The following is a 16897-nucleotide window of genomic DNA, read 5'->3' as shown; positions in this document are numbered from 1 at the left end:
AACCAGAAAGTCATGAGTTTTGATTCAGTCTAATTACACAAGTGATATTTTTATAACCTCTGTGAAGTCTCCTTGCTTTTTTGGTGGGTCTCCATTGTTTATGTGAGAGTGGCCAGGTAGCCAAGGCAAAGTAATGTTGCGAGAAAAATTCCCTCGGTCTTGGAATATGCTGCACTTTTTTGGCTTCATAAACAAGCCTGTTTTCCTGCTTTCAGACCTCTCTTAGGTTCTTTTGTTGCCTCTTCCTCTAAACTAGGGTTACTCATGTTCTTCCCAGCTGTGGGTCATGTTGGCAGCTTCATAGCATCCCTTAAATATGCACAAAATAGTACATAATGGGGCCAGACCTCTGGTAGATTAAATCAGTCCTGTTCTCTGTGCCCCCTTCTGTTTGCAGCAATGAAACAAAGCCCATGTGGGCTCCTCTGCAGGCTGGTAAGGGTAGCCCCTGCCCAGGTGTGGCTTTCTGCACTGCAGGCACATGACCTGGGGGTCCTGGTGGACAGCAAGCTGCCCAAGAGCCAGCAGTGTGCCCTTGTGGCCAAGGAGGTCAGTGGTATCCCGGGGGCATTAGGAAGAGCACTGCCAGCAGGTCAGAAAGGTGATCCTGTCCCTCTGCTCAGCCCTGGTGAGGACTCACCTGGGGCTCTGTGCTGAGCTCTGGGCTCCTCAGGGCAAGAGAGACATGGAGCTCCTGGAGTGGGTCCAGTGGAGGGTTGCAAAGATGGTTGAGGGTCTGGAGCATCTCTCCTATGAGGAATGGATGAGAGAGCAGGACCTGTTCAATCTTGAGAAGAGATGACTGAGTGGGGACTTCATCAATGTCTGTCAGTATCTGAAGGGAGGGCACCAAGAGGATAGAACCAGGCTCTTCTCAGTGGTGCCAAGCAATGGGCAGAAACTGATGTGCTGGAAGTTACACTGAATATGAGGAAGAACCACTTTACTGTGCAGGTGACCAAGCACTGGAACAGATTGCCCAGAGAGGGTGTGGAGTGTCCCTCGCTGGAGATACTGAATTGGACACAATCCTGTGCCACATGCTCTGGGATGACCTTGCTTGAGCAGGGAGGTTGGACCAGATGACCTCCCGTGGTCCCTTCAACTTTACTCCTGTGCTTCTCTGACTCCTTGTGTGGGTGGGGCCAGGCTGTTTGGGATGCTGCAAGGTAGAAGAAGGAAGGTGTGAGATGGGTGAAAGCCAAATGCTGTCTTTTGAAATGAAAGACATGCCTTTGGGTGAAAGCCAAAGGCATGTCTTTCTGAGCATGTAATGATAATATAATCAAAAGGTAGGAGTCCAGCTTCTGCTCTACCCACCCCAAGCATTTCTTGATGGGCTGAGCAAGCCTCAGTGCTTACTCCTGTGGTAACACAGCCAGGGGGCAGCTGCACGCTGCTGCCTCCTTTGGAGATCTGCTTCGGTGGTTTTAGAGATTGATGTTTTCCAAGACAGTTTCACAGCAGGGGCCCAGAGAAGGCACCACATGGAGCAAGGAATTGAAAAAGCAGCAGCTTGGGCTCATGGAGAGACCTGAGGGAAAATGTGGATTGAGCTGTTGAATTTCCATGTATTCTGAGTGCTGGAAATAAGTTTTGTTTGCTTTGACTGGTCTTGTTTTTTTCATCATGTTCACCAGAACCATGAATGGTGCTGGCAATGAATGTGAGTTGGTTCTAGCTCTTTGGTGTTGGTTTTTACCTTCCTGTAGTGCAAGTGACTTTGGGATGTGGATGTTCAGCTACCGGAGCTGCATTTAATCACCACAGGGCAGTGTTACTCTGTGGATGTACTGGGGATTTCAGAGGATGGTAGGACCTGGAAGGAAGATGTCCATCCCTGCAGATAGCCACCATTTATCCCACAGGCTGACTGCTGCTAGTGTGATGGTAGAGAAGTTGCAATGCTTCTGAAAAAGGTTTCAAAAACTGGCCTTGATTTTGGTTGTTCAGTTATTTATTATAAAACCAGTAATAAATTGCATATGCTTGTTGCCTCATGCTTATTGCTCTTGAGATACTGCCTCTTGCCTTTGTAAAAAAGAACTTGCTCAGAGACCCATCACTGAAATCCATCCCTCAGTCACAGATTCATTCCTCAAGTATTTGAGCACTGTGGTTGCTTAAGATGTGCTTCTTGGACCACCCTGATGGTGTAACCATCGTGCTGCTGGGAGATTTGGAGAGTTCAAAGGTGAAATGTGCCGTTTCTATACATTTGTCTGCATGGTTGCTTTGATAGCACTGCTGTGCACCAACACCAGAGCAAACCTCTCTGCCCCTTCCAAACCTTGTGAATGGAGCTGAGGTCCCAGCTGGTGAGTGATTAGCTCTGGTCTCTCTTGCAGGGAGACTGTCAGTTCCAGTCTAGCACTCAGGAGCTCTTCCCACATCCACTGATGTCTTTGTGATGGGCTGTCATCCATACATTTCGTGTTTGGAACACGTGGTGCTAACTCTCCTATTGGGTGTTTTTTTGGATGGTGTAGAAATAAGTGCATGTTCTCCAAGCATAATTTCCTCAGCAGACTGCCTGAAGAATGACCTGAAACTTTTAGCAGAGACATAGGGAGCTCAGGAAAGAGATTCAGTGGTTGAATAGTTGAGCCCCACTCAAATGGTAGGCTCAGGAAAGAGACAAATAGGAGAGGAGAAAAGAGATTGGCATTTTACCAAAGATGACACTTGGGTTCTTGGGCTTAGATGTGAGAGTGAGGATGTCTGTGAAGGAAGGCAAAAGCTCACTGAGGGATATGGCGGAAGGAGACTGCTCACCTGGCAGTGAGAGTGCTCACTGTGAGGAGTCCACAAATAGGAAGATTTGAAACAGGCCATGGTGGGAAGAAATGGAAAGATGGTATGAGTCAGAGGCAGGGATAGCCAAATTCAGCACCAGTTTTAAGCAGAGGAAACTCCACTGACATCTTATAGCTTCAGGCAAGGACCAGCAAAAACATCTGGAGTGGATCTTGAGCAGTGTAAATCTGCTTGGAGGCCACTGCCTTCAGTGGTGCCACACTGATCTGTGCACATGGAAGCTTTGGGCCCCTGCTTGCCTTCCTGCCTTCAGTCCTGCCTGCTTTTTGAGTCCTGTGGAGCTCTCTGGCTGAATTTGTGGGTGTCAATGCAGGGGGTTTCCTCGTAAATGAGAAAAATGCTGTCCTTCCACCCTGCTTCATCTGCCTGGGATTTCCGACAGAAAGGCACTGACTAATTCCATCTGGCAGGCTGACCATGCTTCAAAGACTGCAAATCCCGAGACTTTTAACTTACAAACAAAACCATGCATTAAAAAAAAAAAAAAAAAAAAAAAAAAAAAAAAAAAAAAAAAAAAAAAGACAGCTCTCCCCAGGGATAGTCTCTGCAAAATCCAAAACAAGGTCTCAGCGCCTGCCCTGGTGCTCCGGCTGACGCCAGTGTTTTTTCTGTCCCTTTTAAAACCGAGCTGGAGTGTTCCCGACTCCTCTGTTTGACACCTCCAGCTCCCTTATTCCCTTCGGTGAGTGGGGCAGGGGGGAGGAGGCTGGAAGGGAAAGGCCAGAGCAGAGGAGGAAAGAAATGCCTGGTATTGATCCACCAAGGCTGGCCAGACTGCAAGAAATTCCGGTTTGTGAAAAATGTTGTGGTTTAGAGCATTTGTTTTTGTTCCACAGTGGGATGAAACCAACACTTTCTGGAAGGAGGGAGGAGCGGGGGGAGAAGAAAAATGACCTTTTTTTTTGGTGGTTGTTGTTGAGGAGGAAAAGCCTCCCTGCGGTACAGATGCCCACACTGTGTGGCTGGGGAGTCCTCTCCTGACAGCCTCTCGTTTGCAGCCTGTGCTCCTCCAGTAGTGTTCCAGGGATTGGAATTAAGCCCTGCAGGAATGGGTAGAGACCTCCTTTTGCCTCATTGCATGCTCTGGACAGAACAGGATCAAGGGATGACCTTCAGGACAATGACCTTCCCTGTGACAGTCATGGTGGAGTTTGGCTGCAAAACTCTGTGAGATCCCCTGCTTTGTGACAGTTCTACCCTTGCTGAGTTTTTATCCACTCAAGTGGGCAAGTTTCCCAACTGGTGTGGGGAGCAAGCTGCACAGTTTCTGGAGGATAAAGAGAGTCCCTGACTTCAGCAACGTGAAGTAGGGAGGCTCTGACCCAGAGTTCATACAAAGGGGAGTTTGGGGTGATTACCAAAAAAAACCCCAACACCTTAAAGGTGCTGTTCTTGCCTTTTAAAATGAGTGTGTTGGCTTTTCCCACAAGTCCCCTTGTCTTGCATAATGACAATTCCTTTCAGGGAAGTGTAGAAGGACACGAGAACCAGAGCAGATCTGGGGGGGGGGAAGGCTTGAAGATGTCAAAAAAGTAGGACATCGACATAGCATGTGGCTCTTTTGCTTCCAGACAACTCTAAGAGCATAGTGAAGGGACATCTGGGCTTACCTTTAGGTGAGTGACCAGTGCCTTTGAGCAAGATAAGCGGTGATCCAGCCTTTTTGCATCCCTCCCAAAGCCAGGGAGAAAACTGGCCAGCAGGAGCTGGATGAGGATGGACAGTGCTGCCCTGGAGAGTACCATGAAAGCCGTGATCTGGAGACACTCGGTGGCCCTGTGAGGTGTTGGTCAGATCCCAGATCCCACCATGTGTGCCTGCATTTGCCACCCAGGCACAGCCTGTGAAAGCTTGCTCCAGTGTCTGAAGAAGAGCTGTGGCATTCCGGTGATTTCTACCCCATCCCCACATACCCACACCTTGTCACCAGTTGTCAAGACAGGAATGGAAGTTATCCCATGTTTGCACTGGCAGCCCTTGGGAAATGCTCTGTCTGTTTTCTGGGATGTAAAACTTCTTTTCTAAATGTTAGTCAGCAGACTATGCAGGAGAAAAGAAAGAGAGAGAAGAGAAAAAGAAGTCTCTGCTGTGAGTCAGAAAGAGGGTTCCTCCACAGGCTGTGGGATTACAGGGCGGGTGGAGTGAGGCTGCAAAATGTGGCTGCTATAAGCAGACCTACGTTCCACCAAGCCACAAGCATGAGGTGTTGGAGCTCACAGGCCCAGAAGCACAGTGGGATCTTCATCAGCTCTTTCCAAGACAGGAGGGCTTGCAGTAAAACCTGAAGTGTGTGGTAATTTGATTGTCAAAGGCCACATCTTCCAAGACAAATGCTTTGGACAAGCCACAGAGTTTAGAGCCAAGGTTGCTAGCGGAAGGCTGCTGAAAGAACAGGTTTATTCCTCCAAAACAGATTTCTCAGCTATATCCAAGGGTTACATCCAAAGCTGTTTCACCAGTTGCAATATTGCCATGTTGGCAGGTGTTGCCCTCCCCCTGGCATCTACTGCTTTCACCCAACACAGCTCTCTGGACTTTTACCCACACACCTGTTGTCTTGCTCTGTTACTGTGAAGCAGAAGTGTTAAAACCTGCCATGGGGCAGCATCTAAGGGTTTCCCGGGCTCTCCACCTTTCCCTGTAATATTGTTGGGTGTCTCTTCATACAGAGGACCAGCTGTGGGTCTAAGAAGGCTGGTAGCTGAGTCTTGGTGGCCAGAGCAGCTGCTGTTGAGGGTCAGGGCTGTCCTGCCTTGGTAAGGCATGTGTCAAGCAGTCTGGTATTGTCTGGTAACATCCAGAATCAGCATGTTGTGGACTTTTCATTTCCTGCTGGTTACAAGAGATGGATACCCAGCGAAGACATGAGTAGGACTCCCCACCGTGGCTGGGTGTTTTTCTGGGTTTATGCCTGGTGCCATCTCCATGCACAGAAGGCAGCAAAGTGGGTTCTTTCTTGCTCTTTGTCTCTTTTGAATTGATTCTAGGCATAGGTTTCCCATAGCTGCTTCTGGCTAGTGCTCTTGTTGCCAATGGGCCAAAGTGCTGCAGAGGAAGGCCAACTATCTGGCAAAGCCATTGCCAAAAAAACCCTGAGGTTAAGGCTAGAACTTTTCTTTTGGTGAAACTGAAGGCAGGGGTGGGCCTGCAGTGTTGCATTTTGTAACTTACTGTACTGACCTAGCTCAGAAGGGAGTAAGGAAGAATGTTGTTTCCTTGGTTCTACTATAAGTTTCATATAAGAAACAAAATTCACTGTTTCCTCTATGCTGAAATATGCAGATGTGCTGTCCACCTCTGCAGGCTGTGTTGGAAGGAGTCACTGTGCTCTGTTTTAAATATTTGACAACCCCCTCATTAATTGTTGGAAAGATTGCCTGATAATTTGGTGGAGTCTGGAGCCTGCAGAATGTTACTGTGAGTGATATGTATCTGTATATCCTATAACCCTGGAAGAACTGCTGAATCCTGTGAAGCTCTTGGCTTTGGAAAGTCGCTTTTCAGGCACATTTTTCCTGTAACTGAATTCCAAGTTTTTTAGCAACTCTGCCTCTCCTTTCTTTCCCCATCCCCCTCTCAAAAGCGACATTTAAAGGAAGATACAATCATCTTCACACCACCTTCTCTCTGAAGAGAAGTGGAGGTGACATTGAAGAAGAATTGCAAATCAAAGCAAGGGAGAGTTGCCCCCCTGTATCCTACCTGAGGTGTAAATGGGACTAATATCTCTCGGGAAGTTGTTCAACACTTATCACGAGACCATGTATTCATTTGCTCATGATTTTGCCAATCTCAAACTGTTCTCACTGCTGTTTACGCTGTCACACGTGTGACTCAGGAAAGATTGGGATGGTGTAATCTGAAATGGTTCACTCATTTCCAGGAACAAGATGAGGAGAAAATTCCATTATTTTTCCTTCTGTGTTTGAAAAAAGACAAAAAGCAAGATTTTGTGTGTGTGTGTGTGTTAATTCATCAAGGCAGCTGATTTCTTCTTTCTGAATGATTCTGAGATGTTGTTGAGGAATCACTAGGAGGTAGAACTCACATATTTTTTAGTGCTGATTGTTTATTAGGCACTCATTCCATGTAATGTGTCTGAACTAAGCTTTCTCCATCCTCTGTGGGGAAAGATGAGGGTGTTCAATCAGCCAATCTGAAAATAGGTACCTAATAGTAGTGAAATGAATTGCATCCTGGGGCTTCATGACAGAGGTAGTTTAGAAAAATTGTTTAAAACACACTCCTCATTTTTAGACAGATGAGTTCAGCCCTCTGAGACTGAGGAAGAGCCTGCTGTTTTTCCTATGAAAAGCTGATTATTTTCAGCTGTGTTATATGTTTTGGAGAAGAGAAAACCAAAAATATATCTCAGTCTGCTCATGGTGGTGAAAGTCTGGTAAATGCTTTGATGAGTCCGCTTGAGCAGTGCATTGCTGTGGCGCTTATCCCAAAAGCAAGGGAGTATATTTCATCCCTGAACCTTCCTAATGATTCTCATGGCACCATGATTCTAGGGAGGTGGTGAAAAAGCTGTCTGTCTTTCCTGCAGTCTTGGTGGCTTCAGTTCTGGCGGTGCCCAGGAGGCAGGGAGGAGGTGTGCAATCGAGCTGCACGTGCAGAAGGGCTGCTGGGAGCTGAATGTGGAGGAGAAGGCGGCAAAGGGAGCAGCTGGACGCAACAAGTGTGGCATGGAATGACAAAGGGGGAAGTGAGGAGCAGCAGGAGGCCTGGGACTTCAAATGCTACTGGAAGGCAGAAGGGGAGACTGATACCAGGAAAGGAACTGTACAGATGGAAAGTGAGATGTGAGATGGGAATTGCGCATGTGAGAAAGGAAGGCAACTGAGGCTGTTGGTGGGGCAAGGAACTTCAGGATGGTAAGCAGAGGTTCAAAATTCAAGAAAGACCAAGTCCTACAGAACGAGAAACTAAGTTGTGGAGGCAGTTGCACAGAATGAGGCAGGACAAAGACTATGGGAGACAGGCAGAAAAATTCAGACTTGGACGGGCACTGGGGAAGAATGACTGGGGATGCCCTGTAGAAAAAACTGGTTATGTCACAACCATGTTCAGGGGAACCAGTTACTGCTATGGGAATAACCTGGATTTTGGCACTTATGGGACTTCTAGCTCTAGGGATATAACATTCTTTGTTATAATACTGTATAGACTGAAGGCTTTTTCTAGCCTTTCATGAGCAAACTCTGGGCCCAGAAAGGTTTGTGCTGAACCCTCAAACATATGCTGTTCAAATGGTTTGAAATACTGAGTGAAGCATGTTCATCTTTCATTAACTGGAGCAAAGGTATGTGTGAAAATGATTTCCAGGAAAAATACCTTTGAAAGTCTCAGGAAGAGCCTGTCACCTCTTTACTAGGACACAGTCATTCCTTTCCAGCTGATAGCCCTGTGTTGGGTGTCAGCATTGTGCCTGGATCTCAGTCTTAATGATTATCAAGCAAACAGTTAAAATCAAGGGGCTTTTAAGAGCAAAAGACCTGCCCCTGATTATCCAGCTTAATGGGACCAAGTGCAGTGTGTTACAAGGTCCAAGAATAGCTTGATTTTAAACATCTGCTGAAGTGCTTGTGTACTTTGAGTTGCTGGGAAAAAGTTACTGGTACTCCTGGGTGGCAATCTGTAACTCACACCCTTGCAAGGGGTCAGCAGAATCGGGCAACGTGTTTCTCCTGCCCTTGGAGGCCACGGCTTGGTCTGGGTGTCTGTCTGGCTGTGCGTTTCGAGCCCCAGCCGATATTGCGTGTGCTCCTTGGACAATCCCGCCTTTTTACGCACTTGCTGTTCCCTGACCCGCTGGCAGAGCTGCTTGCCCCCATTATTCATCCTGACACGCTTTGTAATGCACAGAGCCAGCCTGCAAATTTCCCCAAGGCTGCAGAAGGGGAAAGGAAAAATAACCTGCAAGCATAAGGACATGCATGCAAACACGCTTTTCATGTGTTTTTCACACGCTGCGTGCGCGTGCAGACATTTATGCATGCTCATCTGCACACACATATGCATTTTTTGGATACTTGTATCCCACTGGATGAAAACCCCAGAGTGGAAAATGTGTCGATAAACATAAGGGAGCTTTTCAGGGCTATTGATTTGAAGCTGCATCTTGTAGCAGCTTTCCAGTGCTAGGATGGGATAGGGTAAGGTAGAAGGAAAGGGAAAAGAAAAATGAAAGCAAAAGGCAAAGATAAAAGAAATAGAGTAGAGGGAAAAGAGTAGGGGTGGAGAGACAAAAGGCGAGGGGGGAGAAAGGAGAAGGAAAAGTACAGATAGCAATGCTGCCAGAGTTTGTATACCTTAAAATTTGAAAGGTGCAAAAGTTCTTGACCTAGTTTCACTGTTGCAGAAGCGTAGCACAATAACACACCGTGGTTTGTTTAAAACATGGGAACTTGACTTCTTTCTTATGTTTTGGACAAAGATTTCGCAATGGTGCTCAGGAGAGAAAGCGAAAAGATTTAGCTGTTCCCTTTTACAATCTCCCTCCCTCTGCCTTTTGGCATGCTTGAAATCAAACCCACTTGCTTCTGAAATATTGTAGTATTTCTGTGTTGATGGAGCTAGGCTTGAATTAAAACATGAAAAAAATCAACCACTGGGACAGGATGCTAGAATTTATAATAAAGTGGGTTTATAGAGTGCATAGTTTGACATCTCATACACAGTCTGGTGGAAGCACATGCTGCAGAGTGATCTGCAAGGGGACAGCTATCACATGATGTCCTGACTCATTCAGATGGATTTTAGTTTCTCTTTGCTGCTTTTTTTTTTTTTTTTTCTTTCTTTCATTTAATTTGGAAGGGACAGAGTCAAGTGCTCCATTGCAGGGTCTGGTGCACTAATGGAGTAAACAGTATTGTGGACATGCTGGCAAACTCTCAATTTGACTTGGCTTTGCCTGTCTCCAAAGAGTTATATTATTGGTTATTTATGAGTATGTGGATGACCTTTGGGCAGTGGGGAAAATGTTTATGAATCTAAAAGGCTTTGCAAACTTTAGCACAAAAGCCTTTTTTGTCCAAAAAAATGTGAACTGTGACTTCTTCGCCATTCAGCCTTGCTTGTTCTCTTATATTAAAAGTATTTGGTCATCCATTTACAATGTAGCATCAAACCATGTAGTGCAGGTGAGCAGTCACGTGCCCTGAATGGTAAAAAGTAAAAAAACAAGTAAAAAAGGCGTGTGAGTAGCTCCAAGAGAGCAGCTGGGTTTGTTCAATGGGCTGGTGAAGGCTGAGTTATTCAAAGAAGTCAAAGGGAGTTAGGTGATGCTGACCCATTATAGCTGTGGTCTTCCTAACCTGCAGGGATGTAGTCTTGAAATTTGTAGATGCACCTGGGAAGAATTAAGATCTGTTTGTGAACGATTTGTAAGTGTAAGAAAAAGCCCAGCCAGTGGCTGAATTTTGAATCAGTCCTGCTGATAAAGAATAACTTCTGCAGTTCTACTCTCTGAATCAAACTTTGAGTTGCCCATTTTTATGCATGTCATGTCAGGAAATTGCAAATAGATGGGGAACCTCCACTTCATTCTCTTCCTTTTGAAAGTCATTAAGGTTATTGTTTTCTACCCTTAATTTTGTCAGTGTTTTTTACTTTTCTGTTGCTAATGCCACAGCATGATTTGAGTGCTGTTCCAGGGCCAGGATTTGCAGCTAGAAAAAGGGCTCTCAAGAAGCAATTAGTGCATCCTACTTGCAAAAAGTCTGATTCCTTTTTACATGCTTTCTGAATATGCTGTCTTTGCCCATTGTATCAAAGCCCAAAGTATGCCACACTGGGGATTTGTAGTGTTTATTGTTTTGCTCCCCCCAATGAAAGCCAAGAAATGCTGGCTATTGAACTTCCTTGCACCTGGCTTCAGCTCTCAGAATAAATCAGAGCAGCCTAAAGCTTATTATAAATTACTCCTGGTTACTGGTGACTCCTGGAGAGTCAGGCACAGATCAAAGAGAAATAAAAACCAGTTCAGCCACAGCTTCTTTTCTTTTGTGTGGCTGATACTAAGTTTAAATATCACAGTGATTCTATGCCTTGTTGGTTTCTATTTTTTGGGAGGATCCTCGACCTATGCAGTAAGACAGCATTACATGTCTGCTTTGTGCTGTCGAGGTTGTTACAACACTTGTCTCTAAATTTCTGAAAATGGACTGCAAAGTTTAGGCAATGCCGAATCCTGTTTAAGGCACATGGGTGTCCTGTTTGTGGCCAGGTTTAACAGTGTTATCCAGGGCAGAGTGGATTTTATGCTCATTGTAAGGCTGAACAATTTGTGGAGGTCTCTGGTAGGACAGTACTAGAAGTGACAGCAGAGTCCACCTTGATTTCTTCTGTTATCTGTGGTGCCATGGTGGTTGAGAGGAAATCAGGCACACCCAAGTACTAAGAGGATGTATTCAGTGAACATAATCTTATCATGCATGATGTGTCTTGAAATAGCGGAAGGAGAGATACCCTTTGGGTGAACATGTCAACTTAGTTATTCTGATGTATGTCCATGAGTGTTCCAACCTTGTCCCAAATGCCTTCCCCTCCTAGATAGCTGTGGCTGTATGATTAGGGCAACCTGTGACCTGCTGTCAGAAAGATGCAAAAAAATTTATTGGGAAGGAAACTAGCAACAAGGGTTGTCAATTCTGGGGCAATCTTCCTGTATTTGATGTTTTTTCTTCTCCAAAGACTAAGGTCCTGGGGTCAAAGGATTTATATGAGATCTGTACGTTTGAGTTCAGAAAAAAAGCAACCAAACCGCGCCTTTATACACGCAGAGTTTGATGGCATAAATCTTAAAACCTCAGAAAAACAGATGGCAAAGAAAGGAAGGTCTGTCTTTTAGGGCTTTAAATAATAAAGAGCTTGTGATTATTTAAAGCTGGTCTCTCAATGTTTTGAATGTGTCTTGTGACATTTGAATGGGTGGAACTGGCAACGCTGACCAGGCACCTATAAAACACCTAGATTGCTCCCTAGAACATGCCTTGTTATAGGCAGTATAATAAAACCCAGGGTATAACCCTCACCTATGTTTCAAAGCTAGATTAAAAACCTTTCATATGTTCAGTCATGCTTTCCATGAGGGAATCTTGCTGTAAAACTATTCAAGCATTGGGATGGCTTGTTTTCCCTCTCTTTTAATGAACCATCCACTGACTTCAAGCTCTGAGATCCAGGGCAAGGAAAATCAAACAGGGAGATGAAAGAGAGGGGAGGGCCGGTGTTTCTGCCTGCTTGCAGCAGAGGATGGCTAGAGGGGGACAGTGCCCTTTGCATCATGCCTTGGGGCTTGTACCTTGGGGCTTGTCTCATGGGAGGAGAGCCAGCTTTGCCGGGTGGAGGGCTTTGATCTGTTCCTGACCACTCAGATATACTTCCTGATGAGGAGGGAGAAGAGAATCCAGACAGGATGGGAGGGAAAGGTGTGACTGGCTCACCATAGCTTCTGCAGTTGGGCTGCCCAAACCTTCTTCCCTTAGCTTTCAGCTGGCCACGACTGGGCTGTGCCTGCCATGGGTCTGAGGTCCAGGGCAGGAGTGTAGATTGGAGGAAATAGTCTGATTCTTTATTTTATGCTGGTTTTGGTGTTGCCTAGCACTGCCATTATGTCGCACACAAGTCTCTGCGCCTCCTTGCCACTGTCCCCGCCTCCAGGTGATGGGCAGCTACTTCTTTGCTGGTGGCCCTTGAGGGACAATGAGCTGCTGGTTGCCCTGAGTGAGAGGATGAGGTACTGTGGGTCTGTTCATGTGCTGTGCAGCTGGCATGTGCTCCTAGAGCATCTCTTCTGCATTGCTGAAGTGACTCTAGCCCCACTGATGACTGCTGAGATCAAACTGCTCTGGGCTGGGAGCAGTGCTTGGGAGTGTGCATGGCTCACAGCCCTCTCCTGTCCTCTCCTTCTGCCTGCCTGGGGTGGGAGTACTCATTGTCCTGCCAAGTTTTCCTGCTGCTTGCCACTGTCTGTACAGGTGTTCCTCACCAGGGAGGTCTTGTGCCACTTGATTGTCTGGCTTCATGTTTGTGTCCCATATCACTACAAATAATTTAGAGGCTGTTCTCTGCCTCGTTGATTTGCTGTCATGCATTACAGTGGCATCGGGTCTGGATTCAGCAGAATTCATTCCTTTCTTCTCCCTTCTGCAAATGCTGCTGAGTGGTTTTCAAATGTTACACCCTGGGCTGTAAACTTGTAGTGTGGTGGAAATGGCTGTTGTCAAGGCTTTTACTCTACCCGACTGTCAAAGATTTTCTGCTGGTAGTTAGTCAGGATAGCCCTGGAGGAAACCATCCCTCACTTTCCTTTCAGCCCCTTTGTAATTCTTGGTATAATAAATGTGTTAAATAGCTGGTGTCTGAGAAGCATGACATTTTAAGTGCTTAACTAAGCCTGCTTCATATGATGGCAAGGTCTTGCTGCATCATTTGAGGTGTTGTTCTAATACTGAGGTGACTGTGCCAGGTGTCACATAAATGCCACTGAGACAACCTCTGCTTGATGCTGACCTGCATGGTCGTACAGGGGAAGATAATTCTCAAATGCTAGGGTCTGAAATTATAACACTGGCATTCATGGAAAGCTTTCACAGACCAAGAGGTGTCAGAACCTTTGCAAAGACAGGTATGCCTGCCCCTCCCGATCACCTTGCATACAGCACTAAAACCCAGGAGGAGAGAGGTTTCTCCTAGAGCAGCTTGAAATTCCTATACAGCAGCGGGGAGAGCGACCTGCCTTGTTTACAGGCGAGCAAGGGGTTCGGGTGTGTCTGACTGGCTGCTGGCGAGCGCATCTCCTGCACTGCTTGGCAGGGCCATCTTTGTGCAAAAAGCTTTTCAGGCACAATTCTGCTTTTTGTTAGACAAACTGGCAGGGAAGGGATCGGGGATGGTGTGCTGTGTTACTGGGACAAGGCAAGGAAACTGGTGGTGATTCTTTCTCTAACTGAAATTAGCTTCTGAGCAGACAGAAAAGACCTTGATAAAGCTTCCTTTCCTGCAGAGGACTCTGTACAGCCCTCCTCTTGGATCCGGCCCCAGGTTTTGTCACAGTTGAGTTCTGGAGGCTGTTTTCTCCTCCATCCACCAGGTAGCTAGCCTCATTCTTCAGCGCAGGGAGCAAAACCAAGGAAAATGTTATCTAGCCCTACCTTTGTTATTTACACTTCAGAGCTCAGGGTTGGTTGTTTTAGTATTTCTCAGGGCAGTTTTCTGCTTGTAAGGTTTTGGAGAATTGCAAGTCAGGTATCTTCAAGCAAATGCTTTGCGAGCTTCCTGCATGGATTCCCATCACCTCCCTCAGTGCTTGGATCCACACAGCCAGAAGTGATCACAAAGTCTGATCATTTACTCTGATGCACTGCAGCACTGATCACAGAGGTTTGGGTTGGGATCAGGCAGTTTCTACATTTGTCCTGGGCATTTGACAGCTGGGCCCGACAGAAGGCTTTTTAAACCTCACTGTTTGGGATTCTGAGGGAAGGATGTTGTGCTGCACAGTTGTAAGGTAAAAGGGAGAAAGAGGCGTGGCTGGATAGATTACTGCTGCAGAGATGTTGAGATAAATCTAGGGATGGCAGGCACCCCTCTGCTACGAGCCAGCATGGTTGAGGTCTTTTTATAAGGCCCTCTTCTCTAAGGATTGCATCTCCCTGCACCTGCATGTCCATTTCTTGTTACCAAATCCTCTCCTTTCCCCCCTTTTCCCCCCCTTTTCCCCCCCTTTTCCCCCCCTTCCCCCCCCTTTTCCCCCCCCATTTCCCCCCCTTCCCCCCCCTTTTTCCCCCCCCCTTTTTCCCCCCCTTTTTCCCCCCCTTTTTCCCCCTCTTTTTCCCTTTTTCCCCTTTTCCCTTTTTCCCTTTTCCCCTTTTTCTTCTCTTCCCAGGATTTTTTTCCCCTCCCCTCTGGCAGCTGTGTACAGCCTAGCAACTGGTGTCTCTTCCCTGAGCTCAGGCAGGTAAACTACTGAAGGAGGGATGGAGTTGTTTAGTCTGCAATGTTATTAGTGGAAGCAAGCAGAGAGGGTGCTCAGAGGCTGAGGAAGGGGAAATGTCTGTGTTAAGAAGGAGTAGCTTAAAGAATGGGTAGAACTGACTTTTATTTTTTTTTTCTCTCCAAGGAGGAAAGCAGAAACAAGGGCTGACCTGTTTGCCATCTGTCCAGCACTCTCTAGTGCTAACACTGTATCTGAAGCTTGTTGGAGGGATTAGGACTGGAAGTCCTAACTTATTTTTTTTAGAAGGATAGAGGGAAAATGAGGATATTTTTTTTTTCTGGCGGGAGCTGAAGACAAAAGGGTCTCTAGGAAAGATGTTAGTGGAGAGAGGAAAAGGAGAAGAAAATTGTCTCTGGTAGAGACAGGGAGAGGTGAACTATCCAGCTGCCATGGAGCTATCTGTCTTGTTTTCCTTGGTCATTCCAGTGGGAAATCAGGGTTAACAGCACACAGGGACAGCAGAAAGGGGGACAGCTCATTCTATGGAGTAGAGACACTCATCCAAACCTGACAGCTGCCTAAAAAGCAGTGTTCAGCAAAGACAGCTGGGTGGAGAATGCAAAATCAAGCAGGAAAGGGCTGGAGCTTGGGAGGGGAGAAGTGGAAAATACTTGAGCTAATCCCAGCTTCACCACTGGCTGCCTGTGGGATATTGGGTAAGTCACCTGTGTGCCTTTCTAGTCTGTTCTTCCTGACCTGTCCAGAGACCAAATCATTCTCTTGGGTTTTTTGGGTGTCTGAGTATAGTATGAATTCAAGTTTTTAGAGATCCTTGGCCAGAAATCTGAGAGAGAGAGAGGACAGAGTTAGGATTTCAAAGCAAAGTTGGTGCCCTGAGATTCAGGGTCACTAAAGGGCTAATTAGTTATAATTGATGAAGGATTTGTGTTCATTAGGGTACAATTTCGCCTACTTCTGCATCTGAGCTCTGTCTACACAAACGGACTAAATGGAAGTTCTGGCCCCTTTCTTAAACTCAGGTTTGCTTTGTGCTAAAGCTGCAGCTATGACAGGGGAGCATGAGGACATGGGGTGTCATAAAACTGACTGACCTCTGGAGGCAGGGGAGCATCCTGGGGGTGGAGTGAGTCCGTGTGTGCTTTTTTCTTACACCTCCCTTCCTGTTGTTGACCACCATGGAAGCTGGATATGTAGCTAGAGGGACCTCTGTGCTGAGCCAGTGTGGCTGTCCCTGTGCTGTTACATACCAATTGCAATCATACATACCAAGTGCAATTGTAAAAGCCTCAAGCATCTTGGACTCTGCATGGCCGAAATCTCTAAAGTGAGTCTGCATCCACTGACCCACAAAAGGGTTCTGGCAGTCTTAGATGGAAGTGTAGGTTTTCATCTCCAAACCTGAAATTAGCTGTGTGTTGTGTGCTTTTCCAGAGCCCTGCCAGCCCTACTGATGGGCTCAGGCATGTGTCGTGCCCCCCTAGCTGGGTTGAGGAGCTGAACTGGCCACCCATGTCCAGTTCAAAGAGATTTTGGAGGCCCATCTTCCTTCCCCTGAGCTTGCGGAGCCCATGCTGACCTTCCAAAGGGCGCTGTGAGTGGGCTCTCCAGCTGCACAGGGACTGAGCGTGGGAGATGGTAATTTTGGAAGTGCAGTCCCATGACTGCAAAGGGTTTGCTGCCCCCCTATGGATCGGACTGGCGCGGCCCGGGCCAGGGCACCAGGGTGGAGGCGGTGGTGGCTGGTGGAGCCAACTGCTCCCTCCTGCCATGGCCTTCCCGTTCGGGCTCTCCCTGAGCTCTGCTGACAGCCTGGGGCCGGGCTCCCGTTCAACTGATTGCATAAGTGCAGCGGAACAACAAGGTTTCCCCAGAGCGGCTCCATCTGTGCAGGGCACTTGTTCCTCAGGACTCCCTTGGTCATGCTGTGCTTTGCTGGAGTTTGTGCCAAACCCAATACCTGCAGTTTAAAAATAACATTTGGGTGTGACAGCTCCATTATTTACCCAGGATCCAACATTGTCTGGTAGGCACAGCCAAACGGCTGGAAGTCTGGGGCAAGACGTTCTCTTCTCTTCTACCACTGCGTTGTATATTACCTCCTGCTGCCTCAGT

General features: G+C 46.9%; 1 long non-coding RNA gene across 5 annotated transcripts in view; it reads left to right on the top strand.

Moving 5' to 3' along the window:
* The first annotated feature begins 1926 nt into the window (after positions 1-1926).
* Positions 1927-16897, top strand: part of LOC134551071 (uncharacterized) — a 73213-nt gene continuing 58242 nt past the window's right edge. The window contains exon 1 of one of the 5 annotated variants that reach the window (XR_010080518.1): positions 1927-3499. This is a non-coding gene — a long non-coding RNA (uncharacterized LOC134551071). Of the gene's footprint in view, positions 3500-12503; positions 12563-14729; positions 15481-16897 lie in introns of those variants that run through there. The other 4 variants (XR_010080515.1, XR_010080516.1, XR_010080513.1 and 1 more) reach the window with 4 other exon arrangements.

The sequence above is a fragment of the Prinia subflava genome, chromosome 5, assembly GCF_021018805.1.
Source record: "Prinia subflava isolate CZ2003 ecotype Zambia chromosome 5, Cam_Psub_1.2, whole genome shotgun sequence".
Taxonomy (NCBI): domain Eukaryota; kingdom Metazoa; phylum Chordata; class Aves; order Passeriformes; family Cisticolidae; genus Prinia; species Prinia subflava.
This window is presented reverse-complemented; position numbering and strand designations above follow the sequence as displayed.